At 56.6% G+C, this 18,601-nt stretch overlaps 1 protein-coding gene across 3 annotated transcripts in view; it reads right to left on the reverse strand.

Moving 5' to 3' along the window:
• CAMTA1 (calmodulin binding transcription activator 1) overlaps nucleotides 1-18,601 on the reverse strand; it is a gene marked incomplete at its 3' end in the record, with an annotated part of 128,449 nt that overhangs the window by 98,815 nt on the left and 11,033 nt on the right. The gene's annotated exons all lie outside the window — the stretch shown is intronic.

The following is an 18,601-nucleotide window of genomic DNA, read 5'->3' on the forward strand; positions in this document are numbered from 1 at the left end:
GGCCGCGCTCCTGGTTCCCGCAGGGACAGGAGCTGCTGCACAGCGAGGGACGGTGCCCGCGGCGCCCAGGGACGCAGCTCCCGGCACCGCCCCGGTCACCTTGGGCTGCTCCGGCTGTACCGACAGAGGAGACGGCCGAGAGCACTAGTAATGCTTTCCAAAGGTTAAGCACTGCAGGCGCTTTCCTGGTCTTCGCATGCTGAAGGGCTGGTCTCTGCCTTTTTTCCTTTTCTTCTTTTTTAACAAAACCACCACAAGCCAGCGGTGTCCCGCGGGGCGGGGCCGGCCCCTGGGGCCTGTGCTCAGCCAGCCAAGGAACGAGCTGCCAGGGCTGGTGCAGGCGGTATTTTTAGCGGCACAGCTCCGTACCGGCTCCGCTCCCGGGGGAATCTGGGAGGGAGGAAGATGCTGATGCATTTCTTACTAAATATAGCGAGCGGGTGAGGCGGCTGCGCCGCGCGGAGCAGCCGGCACCGGCGAGGGGACCCGGCGCCCCCGCGGGCTGGATGCTCACTCCTCCGCGTTTAACCTTCCAGCTCTTGGCGGCTGGAAAAAGCTTTTTAAAAGCAGCTCTCAGGTTTAATTGGCTCCAATTGGATGCCTTGATCCTATAATGAATGGCTCCAGAAATCAAACAAAGCATTTCCAACACAAACGTAATTGCCTGCTATGAAAGCGGGAGGTTTTCAGGGTAACGCGGACTTTGCGGCGCTGTCACGGCATCGGCAGCGCAAATCCAGCCCCGAGAGGGACCGCGAGCGCCGTCCCGGGCTGTGCCCCACGGCACCAACAGCGGGCTCGCTTCACCACCTATCCAAAATATAAACCTTGTTAAAATCCTTATCTAACAAAGAGAGAGACGCTGTTCAGGATTATTCTATCCATCTATATATTGAAGCATTTAAAGTTCTCGAGAGCCAGTGCTGACATCAAGGAGCTCCACATTCCCAGCCAGATGGGGATTCCTTGTCTAACTCCTTTTATATTTGTCTGAATATTGCTGAATATTCACCGGCAACCTGGAAGGCGAGTGGTGGGAAGGCAGCACTTGGACCTGCCAAAAGGCGTTTGCGAGGGAGGATCAGACAGGCTGGACACCGGCCGGCGACCCCAACAGCCCGCGAACCGGCCACGGTGACGGGACGGACCCGGGGCTGTCCCTCCTGCTGCTCCTCCCCGGCCCGGAGCCACGTCTGCCACGCTCCCTGCCCCGTCCCTCCGCGTATGCCAATTCTGTTCAATATTTCATTCATTAAGTGGCTCAGGTTATTGCTGAATTGTACCTTAAGCTGTTCAGAAAGTTAATTCTTCCTGCACTTACTTGGTAATGCGAAATAACCAACTTATATGAATATTTTACAGTTAGTGCTAGACAGAACGTTCATTAAGCATTCTGACCCTTTCGGAGCAGGCTCAGCGCGCTGCGGCCTCAGCCGCCAAGAGGGAGCGATTTTTGGGGTTTTGTTCACTGTCAGACTGGGAAAGGCCACAACCCGCTGAGGACCAAACGCAAACCTGCTGGGGAGAAGAGCGCTCAGAACGCTGTTTTCAAGCAGCTGAGGGAGGGAGGGAAGCAGCAGCAGGTCTGAGAGCTTTTCTGTACTCCTGTAACTCACAGACAGCTTTGCAGTTGGAAGTGAAACAGCTCCCGCTGGCCCATAACGTGCCACGAGTCCTTCGGGACTTTAATCAGAGTAATTCCAAGTGACAGGCTGTGGTGCCGCCGGCCCCGCGGCAGGAGGCAGCGGGGAAAGGAGGATTCCAGCCCCGGCGACGGCCAGGGCAGCGGGTCCTGGCCAGCGATGGCAAGGGCGTTACTATTTCTGATTACAGGAGCAGCTCCTGGCCCGGTGCAGCCCCACACCGGTGAACCCGGCGCCCTGTGCCGCGGTCCCAGCGCAGCCGCCGCAGAGCTGTGCCCGCACCGGTGCCCACTGCCACGTTCCCGGGGAAAGGCCCCCGGGCTGCACGGCTCCCGGGCGCGGAGCAGACGCAGCGGTTAGAACAGTCCCGCTGGAACCGCGGCACCAGCCCCGACCCAGTCCTGCGCGGCACCAGCGCCGTCACCGCAGCGCCTCGTTCGGCCGGGAACGACCGCCCCATTGCCAATAGAAATATGCAAACCAGGCTCCGCGCTGTAAATCTTCCTTTCCAGCGCTAAGGAGATAAGTAGGACCTATTAACCTCCCATGTTATTTCCAACTTCATTATTGGAGCTGACACGACGAGAGCGCACGGTGACGGCTCTTTTTGGCAGAGTGCATGTAAATCGCTTTCTCAAAGGAAATTACTTCTCCGGGCTGAATGTTATTAATCTAAATTCTCCCTTAGTCAAACTGTTTCCAGTGATAACCGTGGGCGAGGTTGCCATGCTCGCCCCGAGGGTTCTCCCCACCGCAGCCTCGTCCCCCGGGCTGCGCCGCCCCCGCGCCCCGAAACCACGCTTTCGGCAAACCCGCGAGCAGGAGCGGGCGGGGGGGACACAGGGCACGGGGGCACGCGGGGCAGGGGGGACACTGAGGAGACATGGGACGGGGGGACACAGGGCACGGGGGGACGCGGGGCAGGGGGGACACTGGGGAGACATGGGATGGGGGGACACAGGGCACGGGGGGACGCAGGCCGGGGGGGACACTGGGGAGACATGGGATGGGGGGACACAGGGCACGGGGGGACGCAGGCCGGAGGGGACACTGGGGAGACACGGGGCACGTCCCTGCAGGTAGAAAACAGAAATGTCACATCTTAAGTTCTGGGAGGATTTATAAACTAAGGGGAACGTTATCTGCAGGGTTTTCCTTGTACTGGGAGCAGCTGACCACCAACACAGGTTCCCACTGAGAACGCCCAAGAGCAACCGGGGGTCTCTCCTCTCCCCGCACAAGGAGCACGCGACCCCCCCTGCCCGGGTGCGAGCGGGGCGAGGGCGCAGCCCCAGTGCTGTCAGCAGTGGCACAGAAAGCCCTTCTCCTCATCTGTCAGCCAGCCAAGCGTGAGAACGTTAATGAAGGCAGCTCTAACGATCTGCAGGAATTCCACGATCAGAATGTTGCTCACGTCTGAGGGCCCCGCTCGCGCGGCCGCCGAGCGCCAGCCCTTCCGCCCGCAGCTGCCGCGCTCCGCCGGCCCCCGCCCCGCGGCCTGGCGGGGGAAGCACCGGCGTCCTGTTCACTCCAACTTTTATTGCGTGCATTGCTAAAAGAAATAAATGTGGAGAGACTGTAAGTGTGTATCTCCTCCCCTACACTGGTATGTTGAAGTACAGCGTGCTGGCAAAGAGCACAAGTCAGGCGACACTGCGGCACCTTCTTTAGCTGAAGAAAAGCCCCAAGCCAATGCCGGCACTGCCGGCGCTGCCGGTGCTGCTGCTGGGCTGCGGGACCAGCAGGACGAGTGCTCCTCTGTCGGCAGAGGGAGGAGCACGCGATAAAACAAAGGCGTGCTTGCAAAATTCACTCCCCTACCACAGCTGTGTGATTTTTAATTTTCCTCTAATTTCAGGACTGCAGCACTGATATAAAAATCCCTCTAAGTGTTTTAGGGAGATGGTAATGGTCCCACACTAAAATAATTCAACCAACACTATAATTTTAGTACCACTATCAAAATGAAATAATGGCTGTTTACTATGTTACACCTTTCAAATGACCTTCATTTGAATACAAATTGTGGCTTGAAACTCTAAAAGCTGCTCCATTTCAGGAGGCAGCAAATCGAGGATGTTTACCCAGGGCTCCCTCCTACAGCAGATTCCTCGGTACAACCGCGCAGGCTAAACGGGGTTTGGGATTTTCTGTTCCCCCGGAGCCGCCACAGACGCCCCGTGGGACCCGCGTGGGCCTGAGCGACGACCTCGCGCTGCCCTGTGTCCCGCGCTGCCCTGTGCCCCGCGCTGCCCCATGTCCCGTGCTGCCCCGGCACCGGTGGGGAGAGCCCGGCCGGCCTGGCAACGGCGGCTCCGATGCCGCGTGTGCGCAGCCGCCCGGCCTGCACCAGCGCGGTTTGCAGAGGAAACTGCACTACAGAAGTTCCCCAATATTTACTCACCCACCTGGGGAACACCAGCCGAGCATCAGCCGCTTCTCTCTAATAATGAATTTTTGCCCTTTCATCAACATTTGGCAGAACGAGCCCTGAAAAAATTCCCACTTGGTGCCAGGAATATCAAGCAAACATTGGCGTGATTGGCAACAGGCAAAACTAGCAGTGTGCCCAGCCGCGCAGCACCACGGGCTGCTGGCACCCAGCTCCCAGCCCTTCAGCACCATTCGTGAGCAGGAAAAGGGGTGTTATGAACCCCCAGGTGTGTGCCAGGCGCCGGCGGCAGGCAGGGCCGCCCTGCTCAGCGCCACGGGCCGTGTGCCGGGGGCCGCCGGCCCCGCGCCGGGGACACCCGCCTTTCCCTCCTCCCCCAACGAGAAACCAACCCACCGACTCGCTTCCAGGGACGCGTCAGGCTCCAGGCAAGCGGACGTGGCGCACGCGGCGCGGCTCACAGCGCGAGTGCCGCGGAGGGAAAATCCCACGCTCCAAAAATAAGGAGCATCTGTAAACGCTCCCGCTCCAAGACACCTCCGTGCCACCACTCACGAGCGAGGAGGAGGAAGAGAATCCCGCTTTCTGTTAAGGCTCCTCTCTCGGCTGGGAGGGACGAGCGACCCGCGCGGGGAGCAGCCTGGGAGCCCCCCGCTCTGCGGTGGCCAAGGGAAGCCCCCGTGCCCCCGCCCCGCAGAGCAGCGCGGCCCCCGCGCTCCCCCAGAGCCGGCACAGGGCCGCTCTCCTTCCCAGTGACATTGTGGAGAAACAAGTGGGGTTTAACAATAGGTGTTGTGTAAAACAGCCCAAAACAAGACAAATTAGCCATTAAAAATTAATTTTGGAAAATTACAGTCTTGTTAATAGACTCTGTTATGGCTTTGTACGTTCTTTTTTGGGCAGGAGGGAGGAAGGGGATCTGAGGCACCTTTCAGCGTATTTCACCAAAACTGAAGAGATAGAGACAAATGTCTTTGGCAGCCCCGTCTCTGCACTGCACGGTTCACAACCGGAGTGCATCTGCATCTGCAATCTGCTCTCGCAGGGAGGCAAGGCCGCTGCGGCGCAGGATTCCCCGCTGCCCCGGCCCTGTGGCTCCACGCGGCAGCGCCGCCATCGCAGGCCGGGCTCACCGGGCTCACCGGGCTCACCGGGGTCCCGCGCCCCGGCCCGAAACCCCAGCGCCAACCACCCGCCGATGCTCCGGTGTTAGTTCCGCACTCCCGGCAGCGAGGACTACACCACAATAGTCAAGGTCAAGAGACCAGCATGGTTCGAGGCAATCTGCACCTCTTAAAACAGTGACAAATATGTTATTTAATTTTAATGAGCTTTTTTGCATCTCCAACCTAATTACGGCATTATCAAGTACTGCTCCGAACTGCAGGTGGCTTCTCATTACGTGGGGTAGGGCTGTCACGGGCATTTTTCATGAATACTAAAAGCCGCTTGGTCTCACGGCTGCGCTGGGGCAGGAGCGCGATGCCCAGCGCCCCGAGGGCACCGCCGCGCCGGCGCCACAGGCCGGGAGGGCTCCCGCCCCGCTCCTCAGCGCTCCTGCAGCGGCCAGCCCCGGGGGAACCCGCCCGAACCCCACGGGGGCGGGAGCTGGGCGAGTGAGGCGCTCCTGCCACGCGAGGTCTCCCCAAAAGCAACCGCCCCTTTTCAGCACACAAAAGCAAGGACACCCGGGAAAGGGCATTTAAGAAAACCCTTCTCTACCAGGTCACTTCTACGGTTTGCTTTCAACTTAATATTTTCTTAAAGACATTACTAAAAGCAAAGAAAGCGTTCCAATGTCAAAAGCATTTTGGCAAGATCAAAACATTTCAGTTTTTCCTCTTAAGCTTTGGAAAAAATCAGGTTTTTCAGACGGTTTCTTGCCAGTTCCCCTGGCCGCGGGTTCTTGTTTCCTCTGCAGGTCCAGAGCTGCCGGAGTTCGTCCGACACAGCGCCGGCGCTGGCCAGCACCGCGGAGCCCTGCGAGTCGAGTGGTTTGGCTCTCCCGGGAATCCTCCTTCCCCCGGCAGCACCCGGGCACCCGCGACACAGCCAGTTACCCGCGTACACTCGCAGACACGCACATCTGGACAGACAACCGCGCACACGGGTGTGCTCCCAGTGCCGCCAGCAGCTCTGCACACAACACGTTAACCCGTTTGGAGAGGAGACTGAAACGCCTCTGCTGCAGCAACGTGTCCCGTCCCCCTGACCTTGCTGCAAACCGCAGTCACCTCTGAGACGCGTCCCCCCCAACAACTGTAGCCAATTATCGCCGCACGGCTGTTTAATTACACGCGGTTGTGCAGCGTGGCGGCTCTGCCGGCGCGGGCCGCGGTCGGCCCGGCGGGGCCCAGCCCGGTCCCCAGCGGCAGCGCCGGCCCGCGCGTGCTCGGCTGCGCCGGAGCAGCCGACGGCTCCCGCTCCCCGGCCAATTTACGCAGGAGATCAGGCTCTTCTCCAGATAAGCACATTGACTTTAAAATAAAGCGTGTGCCAACAGCTGCAGCAGCGAGACTGGAGCAGACAGAGATGTGGCACTGAATGATAATTAAATACATTTTCATCATCTGTCATTTTTTACTGCAGGTGCCGGTGTAATAAATCCAAGCTTGACTCTTTTGTCAGCTGGCAGCAAACACGTTTTAACGCCAAATCCCAGGGGACAAATTCAGAGTCACTTGGCCTTGCAGGGGGGAGGAGCCGCCTCTAACACGCCAAGCGGGTAACTTATAGCTGATTGCTTTCATAATACCTTTACTACCTTGGTGATACACATCCCGTGTGCCTGCAGCCCACCGGGGTATTAGGACTTTGGTCAAAGAAGAAACAAGGTCAAGGAAAAAAGGCAAACAGGCAGAATGTGCAAATTGATTTAATGAGAATGACTGCACCACAGAAAGCAAAACATTTAAGCGACCACGCCGCAAACGCAGCGTGCAGGCGCAGCTCCGCCTGCGGACGTGCGACCCGCTCACGGCCCGTCTCGGGAGAACACCCGCGCAGACGCCCCACGTGGCGCCACTTTGCGTGGGCATGCCGCCCCGAGCCTCGCGCCAGAGCCGCGGGGACACGGGCTGCGGCGCGTCCTGGCCCGGCACAGCGGTTTCCTCAAGACGCCACCGCTTTCTGCCATCCCCAAATATGAACCTTTTGTGTCCCTGTCACAAACCAAAGAAACCAGCCACCCGCAGGGCTACCGGTGAAACGGGGAGGATGCTGCAAGGGCATCGACCCCTGGGAGACAGGAACGAGCTCCCTTTTCTCCCTAGGAAGAAAAGCACAGTAACAAGTGCCTATGAAACAGGGCTGAACGCGTCAATCTCTTGCACAGGAACTCGTCAGAAAACTCGAAATGTTGAGTGTCTGTTTTTCCAAACAAAGCAGAACACGGATACAACCTGCAAGCACAAACCCCCAAAAAAGCCGTGACTGAACTTGCAGGCAGTAACCACACACAACATCCGGCGTGTTTACAGACCTGCCCAGAGCCAGAAGCCGTCCTGGGACAGGGCTCTCGCCGCTGTCCCGTCACATCACGTCCGCTCCAGGCTTCTGGCACAGCGCATCGTCACGGCCACGCTGCCACAGCCACACTGCCACAGCGGCACCGCCACAGCGGCACCACGGCGGCCGCGCTGGCCCTTGGCACCACGCACGCGCTGTCCTTGCCTCGCAGCTTTGGCTTCCCCGTAATCGCTGTTTCCTCAAAACTCGGATCTTCCCTGCAAAATGTGCACGTTAAATGCCTTCACAGCACCCTCCTGTGGGGATTCCGCGTCCGTACAGACACGGGGGCAGCTGGAAACGGGGTGCACGGAGCGGGTCCCGCTGCCGCCGCGCCGGCTGCTCCAAGCGCTCCCGCCGGCTCCCGCCAACTCCCACAGCGACCGCCGGCAAACGGCGCCGGGGGCTCGGCCGCATCGCCGGGGTCGCAGCCGCCACCAAACGGGCTGCGCTAACGCTCAGAAACCTGCTGGAAACCGGGCCAGTCCCATGCAGCACATCATCACTTCGGAATCCCTGAAGCTTTAATACTTTTGTTTTGTGGCGATGCCGCATTTTAATTGAGACACTTGAAAGCATTGTTATCCTAAGCTACAGTGGTTTTATGCAACACTTTGCCACTGCCACGGAAAGCAGAAAGCTCACTGATTCCTGAGAGGAGGAAGACTTCAGAGAGCTTATCATTATTACCTTACCAAACATTTCAATTATAGAGTTCCTATGTTACTTATGCTGTTGATTTACAGCATTCAGGGGTACTGAGGTACAGAAATCCCACAGATATCACACACCTTCCCACTTTTCGCAAGGACACCGTAAAATCGGGGTTGAATAAATCCCGAAACTGAATTATTGACTATCCTTCAGATTATGCAGTAATTTACTGCGCCTCGCCATACGAGGCTTGCAGAGCGCACGCAGATCCGTTCACTCGTGCATCGTGTAATAAGAATATTTATACAGCATTATTCACTTACAAAGCATCTCACAGCAAATTAATTAATCTTAATGGATGTTGCTTCTGTAGGAACGAACCAGGTTTTTGCTTCCCAAATAATTTAGGAGTTTTTTTGGAAATCTCACATGAACGCTGGGTGAAGTGCATAGACACACAGACACACAGACACCGGGTACCTTTGACTGCGGGAAGGCAGGTATTCCCTTGTTTAGTTTCTCCTCCGCCTGTCAGGGTCAGTTCCTTCCAACCCTCCTTTCCGGGTGACCCCAGCCCCCCAGGCCCCCGGGTGGGCAGGGGCCCCAGGACCCCCGGCCCAGCCCCTCCAAGGCCACTGTTGCACTGTTCTCTCCTGCCTGGGCCGGCGCTGGAGCGCTCGGTCACGACCGCGGCGGGTGGCTCCTGGTGCCGCTGCCGGGCCCCGCGCCCCAGCGGCCGCACGAGCCGGGACCAGCGCTCCGGCTTGAGAACAAACAGGAGCACCTGGTGGATTTTCAGTTCTTTTAAGAGTTTTAAACCTAGGAGCCTTGAAAAAGATCTCTGTTTGGAACCGTTCATCCTCGTAGTCAGCCCTGACCAGAACACCAACCCAATGAGCTGCGTTTGATGGACGTAGCATTGCCAACGACTGAAACACCGCACGGACGAGGACTTCAGACCAATTTCACTGTGCAGAGACAATCGGAAATAAGCTGTCAGAGATGAGCATCTAGTTCGGAAAATTCAAGTGCCAAACCACAAGGAAAAATTGCCTTTCTCTCGCTGGAAATCCTTTCCATATTATCATACCAGACAGTAACTGAACCCTCCTCCTGAATGTTAACGTTCCCTGTGTTGATGAGGCTACAGGAACGGCAGAGCTGCCCGGCACATCGGCTCCGGCTCGGCGCCGGTTCCGGGGTCAGCGGCAGAGCAGAGCGGAGCAGGAGCTGCAGCCACGCGAAGCGCCGCCACGAGTCCCGCTGTCCCCGCGCCACACGCCGTGTGTCTGGGGAAGGCTGGTGTTGGGCAGGATCTCGTCGTCAACGGATGTAAGACACTACTCATTATTACTGCTGTCAGAAACTACAGCGTCATCTGGGCAGCAGCAGCAGCGGCGTTTTCTGGATGAGAACGCTCCCTTCCTACCTTGAGGAACATCAGTCCTTGCTGCACCAGCCAGCCTCGCTCAGCGGACAGCACAGCTGCTCCCAGCTACAAAGAAAACGCATCCTAAATAAATGGAGAGCAGAAAGGCAAATGAAGTGCTTGATAATAAATGCAACCTGTAGTCTTTTATAGGAGGGGAAACAACCTCAAGCGTGGGAGGACACCTTTCCCGGCGCCAGGGGCAGGCCTGGAGCGAACCGAGGCCACGATGTGGCACCAGCCCAGCCGCTGTCCCGAACAGAACCGTCCCCAGTCGCCTTTATTCCACGCTTCTCCGAGAGCAAAAGCGACTGCCAAAGCACAAACCTCGTTACCGAATGACACGCGGCTGCACGCACAGACCGGCCGTTCCTCGGCCCCGCCGCGGCCCGCGGGTGAGAGCAGCGCCGCCTCCGCCGGGAACTCGCCCTGTGCCGCGGCCCCGTCCCTGCCCGCCTCCCAAAGAATGAGAACAGCAAGCTGCAGGGTTTGTTCCATGTGTTCATCACAACAGGAACATCACCCAGATCTCGGCTGGGTCCAAGTAATAATCACTGTAATTAGTGCTTCATTCATATAATTACCAGCAGACCCCATAACATTTTACAAAGGAGGTAATTACCCATATTTTACAGCTGAGGAAACAGATACAGTGCAGGTGAATAACTTAAAAGAAATCATCAGTAAACGTGTGGCGCAGCCAGAGACTGCAATTATCCTCATCCCAGCCAGGGTTCTCCCCAGCAATCCAGGCTGAATTCACTTCTGTCCCGTGGGAGGGAATCCAGAGCACACAAACACAAACGGCCATTTCCCGCGTCTAGAGGAGCTGAAAAGCAGACAAGCCCAACCTGAAGAGAAACAAAAACACATTTTTATCACCGGACGCTTTCTCGGCCGCGGCCACAGCAAAGAGCGAGGAAAGGCAGAGGAGCCCCGCTCCAGCACGACAGAGAGCCCAACGCGGGGCTTGCACCGCCACAGGAGCAGCTGCTGCTGCAAGTAGAGCCGAAGCAGGAGCGCAGGAGCGCAGGAGCGCGCCGCAGCAGGCTGCCCACCGCGCCGCCTCCCCTCGGCCACGGGCCTCAGCGCACGCCCAAAACTCAGAGATGGAAGCAACAGCGATAATGAAATTATTGAAGGACTTTGCAACACAACACGCACAGAGCAGCAAGCGGGGCGACCGGCCTGGGAAGCTCAGCCCAGCCCCAGCAGAAACCCCCCAAGCAGCCCTGGGCAGGGCCCCCCAAACCAGAGCTGCCCCCACCAGCACCGCTGGGCTCCCAAACCAGAGCTGCCCCCCCCAGCACCGCTGGGCTCCCGAACCGGAGCTGACCCCACCAGCACCGCCGGGCTCCCGAAGCGGAGCCCCCCCGGTCCCCCAAGCAGCCGCAGCCCCGGGGCGCGCTGGCGGGGCCGGCTGCGCTCCCCGCGCCGGCTGCGCACAGACGGCTCCCGCGCAGCAACGGTGCTTCCTGGGCACAGGCTCCGGGAGGAGAGGAAGGTCTGTCCCGCGCACTTTTTCATCTTGCACGTTTGGATGAGTTTTTCTATTAACAGAAAACCAACGTGTGCTCGTGCTGACTAACAGATCTGTTTTGCAAAGCAGTCCAGACTGAAGTAGGCAATTTGTCTGTTGCCTATGTATATTTTATTAAATGAAGAGCACATGAAGATGATTGATACCCAAGTATGTCTATGAGGTTGAATAAAGCAGATTAGGTTAATCCTACACCAGCTGCATTACCTGAACTGCAAGACATGCAACCTTCTAAATCTACCAGATGTGCCAAGTACTTCATTTCAGTCACTCCGCCTCATGCCAAGGTTCGCATGCATCCAGCAGAAGATAACGCATGAAGGTCAAAATCAAGACTTTTTTCAGGAGTGGACGTTATCAATATTCTGGCTTTGGGTAACAGAAAACCCTCATCAGCAGGAACAAACCGCTCAGTGTTCCCTCAATATGTAAAGAGACAAACGTCTTGTCTTGCCAGCGTTTTGCAGCACTTTGAGTGTTTGAAGAAAACGCACATTCTAGTTCCGGTTCAGTCCCATGAGTTCAGTTCCATCAGCCCTGGCCATGCAGCGCCAGGGAACAACTGCCAGTGTTATAAGCACCAATAAGGCGCAGAGAGGACCTAAATCCATTTCAGTGCTCACTTAGCAGCTTCATCCGTGTGCAAATAAAACTTCAGCATTAAATGTTCTAGAGTAAAATAATGAGACACTTAAAAAATAATCTGTGCTTCAGTGGCCGCGTTCACTGGATTGCGTGTGCCCGTTCTCAGAACAAAACCGGAACCCGGCCAAGAGCCGTGTCTGGTACACCGGCACCGCCGAGCAGAACGGCGGGAGGAAACGGCTCCCGAGGGCCGGGCTGCGTCGCCTCGCACACCGCACACACCGTGTACCGCACACACCGCGCACCGCACACACCGCGTACCGCACACACCGCGTACCGCACACACCGCGCACCGCACACACCGCGCACCGCACACACCGCGCACCGCACATGCGGCTGGCCGCACACACCGTGCACCGCCGCAACTCTGCTTTTGGTTTCAGTCATGATGCAAAAATAAACGTAAATTGAGTTTCGACTGAGATTCTCATTTTGGTCTAAGTCTGGTTTTTATTGAGCGTTGGGAAAAGTGATCTCAGGATGAACAAAATTTTACAAATAAAGCATATTTTTAATTCAGGAGAGTATGTGAAATGCTCCGTGATCACTCTGAGCGGCCAAGTGTGACCGGAGGAGAGGGGGAAATATGAACAGCGTATGTTTTACTGACCAACAGAACTGTGGAGAAACGCAAATTAAACCAAAGGTGTACAGAAACATCCAAATAAAGCACATTAAGCACCGGGAGAACACAGGTCAAAGAAAGTAATGTACTACACAAAAATCACACATTTAAACTGAAAAGAAGCAAAAACCAATGAAAATGACATACTTTAACAACTGAAGTAATTTTTATTCAAGAAAAGCCAACATTACACACTTTTATAGGAAAAAAAAGACATTTGGGGAGGTGAAAGAACGCTACAGTTTAAAATGATGAAACGTTACAGCTTGCACACCAAAATTAAAGTGAAATGAATTTAAAAAATGAAATGGTTACCAAAGTAATGCAGGTCAGGGGATCAAAGGTGAAGGGTCACACACTATTAAAAAGAAATCCAAAAGGGCGTCTGCATCAAGATCTCTGCAAAACAAAGGAGCTGCAGTGAGTACAAGCGACACGCTCCACGGCCCGCGGCAAAGCTCCCGCGGCAAAGCTCCCGCGACCGCCCGGCGCCTGCCCCAGCCCGGTGCCAGCGCCACCGCCACCAGGACGCTCCGCCACCGCCGCCAGGACGCTTCGCCACCGCCACCGCCGGCCCTGCCACCGGCCCGGCTGTTCCCGCGCCGCGGCACGGCTGCTGGTCGCACAGACCGGGCCGGGCCGCGCGGCTCGGTGCCCGCAGAGCCTGCAGCGCTCGGCCGGCCCCGCAGCCCCTCCATCCCCTGCGCTCAGTGTTAGTCCTGGAACACAGTTTGCTTTACTGCTTTACTCTTTGTAACTGGAAATACAGCAATCATTGACACGCGCACTGAGCTCCTGACATCATAACGCGTGTGCCTGTAACGCTACAATAAAACAGTAATTCAAATGTGGTTACCACGACAAAGGCCTCTCCTCCTGGAATTTCAATTACACAGAAGCTATAAAAACCTCTTTGGTACTCATTTCCAAGCAAGATGCAGTCCATTATCTATACTGGATTTACGCAGAGTGTCACATTTACACCAGATGAGTGAGACCCCCCCGCACCGGCACAGCCGGGGACGTTGCTCTCCGCAGCCGTTCAGCTGCCCCAAAACAGCTTCGAGCTGGAAACCAACAAACCAACCCACCCACAAAACCAAGTTGTGTCTTCATACACAAAGAAGTCACCACCGAGAGAAAAGCACCGTGTTCAAAGCTGGCGTGCAGCGCGGGGACCTAACCTGCAAGCACGTCTGCCCAGAGAACACGCGGCGCGTCTCTGGGCTTGGCTCCTGCCGCCCGCGGGCCAGCGCCCAGGACGCGCCCGACGGAGCGGGAAGGCTTGTGCTTGAGATTTCTGGCAAACGCTCCCGCTGAAGTTACTGCCGCACGCTGGAGTTAAACCTCGGTCCCTGCCATTATTTCCAACAGGTATCAACTCCAATTTCTGCGAACAGGTCAGCTTTTCCGCTGTTCCCTCACCCGTTCCTGGAGCGGGTCCTTTCTCACGATTTACACTGCAGATTCGTAAGACAATCGCATTTTGGATTGAAGCAATTTGGAAACCAAGTGACTTAGAAATGATCCGGCGCCCACACGACGGCAGTGACTCAGCAGCTAATTAAGCCCAGCGCTACTAATGTGGAGGGTGCGGCCAGAAGCCCCCACGGCCGCGGAGGCACCACCAGCACCAGCCCCCGGCACCCGGCACGGCCCCCGGGCTCCGCTGGGGCCAGCGGGTGTGCTCAGGACCCCGTGGAGCCGCCTCTCCGGGCACCGCAGCCGCTGCTCTGCAGAAACAAACGGCTCCCGCTCATGGTCCCTTTCTCAAGTGCTGCCCTGCACAAACCTCCACTTCCACTCCACTCATTTTCCCCTCATATCTAGTTCTCCTTCTTCCTCTAAATCCCCTGAATTTTCTCTTGAAAATGCCACAGCCACCCTTGGAAGAGGTGAACATCAGAGCAGGAGGACAGGATTTCAATCCCTTACAAAACGTAACATCCTCAGTTTCCATTCATTTGACAAGCGAATCAATTCATTTGTGTTTATATATGCCAGTCCCTGGCAGAGACATTTAAATTGACTTTGTAAATTGACTTTGTTGTAACATTTTCCTTGTAAAACGCAGTACAAAGTACAACTCGCCTAACAGACCAGTGAGCGTTTTCCCCGGTGCTGGGCAAGCCAGAGCCAAAGGTGTGGTGCCACGGTACGCGCTGTCCATGGTGCTGCAGCACATGCTGGCCGTGGTGCCGCGGTACGCGCTGTCCATGGTGCTGCGGCACATGCTGTCCGCGGTGCCGGGGTATGCGCTGTCCATGGTGCTGCGGCACATGCTGTCCGCGGTGCTGCGGTACGCGCTGCCCGCGGTGCTGTGGTACGCGCTGCCCGCGGTGCTGTCCACGGTGCCGTGGTACACGCTGCCCGCGGTGCCGCGGTACGCGCTGCCCGCGGTGCTGTCCCTGCAGACCAGCAGCTAAACGCTGATTCCATTAACACACTCGCCAAGTCTCTGGGTCCATCCTGGCGCCCGAGCCCCGGGAGCCCACAGGAGCGGGGCGCCCACCGCCCCCGGCGCGGCCCTGAGAGCCCTCCAAACACAGCCCGCCATTCCAAACCCCCTGATAGAAAGTTTCAACATGTGTAAAAACACACAGAGGCAGCCTGGCAGGTTACTCAGCCATGGAGTTAAATACTGGCAGCATTTTATACTTTGTGTATGATATGCTAAAACTAATTATGAAGTAATTTTTTTCTTTAGCAATCATTAAGGGTAAAAAAGTTAATTTAATTCACTCAATTGAATTCACTTGGGAAAAAAAGAAAAGCAAGCGGGAGGGCAGCCCTGGCCCGGGCCCATCACCGCGGCTCGCTGGCTCTGCATCCCCGGCCTGGTCCCGGGACCCCGACACGCCAACTGCACAGAACCGCAAACCCCGCCATTTCTGAAGACTTATCGTTATACAGTTACATCGGTCCTAATGCTCACTAAAAGGAAGGAAACAAGAGTCAGAATTTCCTATGAGGAAGAGGAGGAATGTCTGTCAGAGCAGGAACAGCCAGCATGTATTGCTGCTTTTGTTCTACCTGCCAGAACAGGAACCTTTCAATCCTGCTCGATCCCCGAGCCTGCTCACAGCATTTACAACGATGTAAACACGACTGAGAAACTGCAACAGCAAAGCCACTAGCAGATTTTCTGCCTTGTACATTAAGCAAAGCACAGAATTTCATTAATTTCACAAAATAAACCCATAATGAAGTGCTTCTGATAAAGAGAAATTTCCATCTTGCTCACTGATCAGCCTTAACCCGCCATCACAGCCGCGCCAGGCGGGCGCAGGCACCGGCGCCTGAGGCGGGCGCTGCGCCGGGCACGCGGGAATGCTGCCCCGCACCTCAGGGCTCTTCCTGCTCCTTTAAAGACGGGGGGTTCTTACACTCCTGCTGTCGGCCGGTGACGGCCGCCACCCACCACCGCACGGGCACCAACAGCCGCCACCCACCACCGCACGGGCACCAACAGCCGCCACTCACCACTGCACGGGCACCAACAGCCCCGTCCTGCACCCCACAGACGCTTGATGCCGAGTGGAAGAGGAGAACGTCAGTGTCGGCCAAGCGAAGCAAAGACGCGAGACGCGCCGGGGGCGTCTGTGAGCAGCGACTCAAGGTCCCCAGAGCAGCATCCAAGAATTTCTTGCTACGCTAAGTGACGTTCAAATAGAGATTTGTAACTGCACTTGCACAGTATCGAGCGATAGCTGAGCCCACAGTGTGTGAAACACGGGAAAAGGGGCGCTCCTGCCGTGCCCTCAAGCACATGCAGCAAGTACTACTGGGTTTTTCTATCGTGGAACTTCTTGGTTTTCCCAACAGAGAATGTAAATACAGGACACCATCGGAAACAGAAGCCCTAGGTAGCACTTTACATTTTGGATGTCTAACTTTTCCTTCTCTCTCGTCCTGTGTCACCACGTGTTTACAAGGATGATTAATGACTGCGGCTGCCAACTCCATTAGTGAAAGGCATCTCCGCTGGAAGCCGCAATCCCGCTCGGGCGAGCGCCGCGCGAGACAAGGTCAGCGCGACCGCGGCCCCGCGCCGCGCCGGAGCTGCTGGGAGCCGCCGGGCAGCGCTTCCCGCAAACCGGCCCGTGCTGCCCGGCACCCGCGGTGAACGAGCCGCCCGCCACGGGCCCAGGCCGGGGCCCGAGGGACCCGCAGGCGCTTTGGGTGCTGCAGCCCTGAGCTGGGCACGGCGAGCGAGCCACGGGCAGCACCGACCACCGGGAGCCTGGCACCAAACCCCATCTGCCTTATGCAAACCGGTTCAGAACGAACAACCGAAAGCCCAGAGCAGGCACTAACTCCCTCACACGCAGAGCCCTGCGGTTCCCTGGCAGTTCACCGATTTGTCTCGATGTGAGAAATCCCATGAAAATGCCCTTTCCGTCCCCGCCGAGCAGGAGAAAGCAGCTCACACATGCTCCCACGGGAACCGGAGAACGTGTAAATCTGTCATTGAATTGCTCGGCTAAACTTACGATTTTCTATCTCTGGGAAAAAAAAATGAGAAGGAACACTTCCGTCACCAGGAAATATAAAACCACTGTAAACTGGATTTAAGACGAGATGACATCTTGATATGGAAATATATTTCCATCAAACATTTCAGTTAAAACTGCATAATCTGAAGGAAAGCAAACATCTCGATAACATGTTGTAAGCACTTTTAAATGCTCCATTTCTCTTGCTGCTCACAGCATTATTTTACCAAGTGTAAAGTCAACCGCGACCCTGTCGGCTCTCGCAGGATTGTGTTTGTCCCTCCCCACGACGCTGGCGCTCAGCCCCGTCTGCAGAGGCGGTGCTCAGCGGGACCCGACCCGCCCCACGTGCCGCGGCGACGACCCGCCTGGTGGGAGCAGAGACGGGCCGGTGCCCGCGCTCCCGGGACACGGCCCGCAGCCCACGGCGCCCACGGCACCGCCGGCGGGCCGGGCGTCCTGCACGGGGCCGAGGGACACCGCAGCGGCACCGCACCGCACACCTGGCAGTTACCTCACGCATTTCATTCCTTTTGTATCTTTCAATACAGCTCCCTGTTGGTGAAACGCCTCGCGAGCTGCCCCAGCGATTCTGGAATGAACACAGGGGCTCTGGAAGTACCACCGTACAAAGTACAAACGGGGCCCTCCCCAGCGCAGCCGGAACACCCGTGTACTCAGATGAAAATACATTCCCTTTGGAACGACTCTGAAATGTGTCCAACACTATTATTCAATTATACCCTAAGAAAAAAACTCAAGTTTGGTAACAGTGACCAGAATTAAACTTCCGGGTTGGGGGCAGGGAGGGAAATCCAACCTGGAAGCTGAGCTCCCTCCTCCCCCGTCATTGTCACAAATTTCCCAAGAGTCCACGTAGGCACAAAGTTCCGCCTTTTTCCTCCTGTGAGCTGACAAGGCCAAACATCTCAGGCCACCAGAAAAGCTCTTCCTTGTCAATAATGCAACAGGGAAACCACAACCGGCACACGGGCAGAGCCAGCCCGAACAGCCGCGGTCACAACCAGCTCCTGGGGCCGCGGGTTCGGAGCAGACGCTGAGGAGCGCGACAAACCGGACAGCCCGTAAGACAGGAGTGGGCTGGTTGCAGCTTTTAACATACCAGCTGATGATTCGGGATTATTGGCAAACAATTGATCTAGAATTAAAGTCCAAGACAAACTTACAGCAAAAATAGGCACCATCCAAACTGCTCGCCTTCCCCCTCCAGAACGCTGACGTGTCCTTCAGATGGAGGATGCTTCTTCCAGCCCAGTTCACACCACAAGCACCTACGCTCTCTGCTTTGCATCACACTTAGGAATAATCAAGATCTCCAGCTATGAATTAACTTTGTTTGCCGCACTCTGTACCCTGGAGGCCACACGGCGAAGCTGGAAGCATGTGAGCGTGTACACGAGCCTCTAAACCGGGGAGACAAGCCGCTGAACACCAGCAAGCTGCTCCCGTCACAAGACGGAGCCTCCTCGTGCCACAAGGCCTGCAGAGCGCCGGCTTCCTCAGCTGTCTGTCAACACCATCCTTCCGAGCCACTGAACGGCTCCAACTCCGCGCCCCGCGCCCCTCAGCACGAGCGCCAGCCCAGAATAAACCGCAACCCACGTTTTCTAAAATTTGCACTTAGATTCAAATGACCCAAGACAAAAACA

The sequence above is a fragment of the Nesoenas mayeri genome (assembly GCF_963082525.1).
Source record: "Nesoenas mayeri genome assembly, chromosome: 24".
NCBI lineage: Eukaryota > Metazoa > Chordata > Aves > Columbiformes > Columbidae > Nesoenas > Nesoenas mayeri.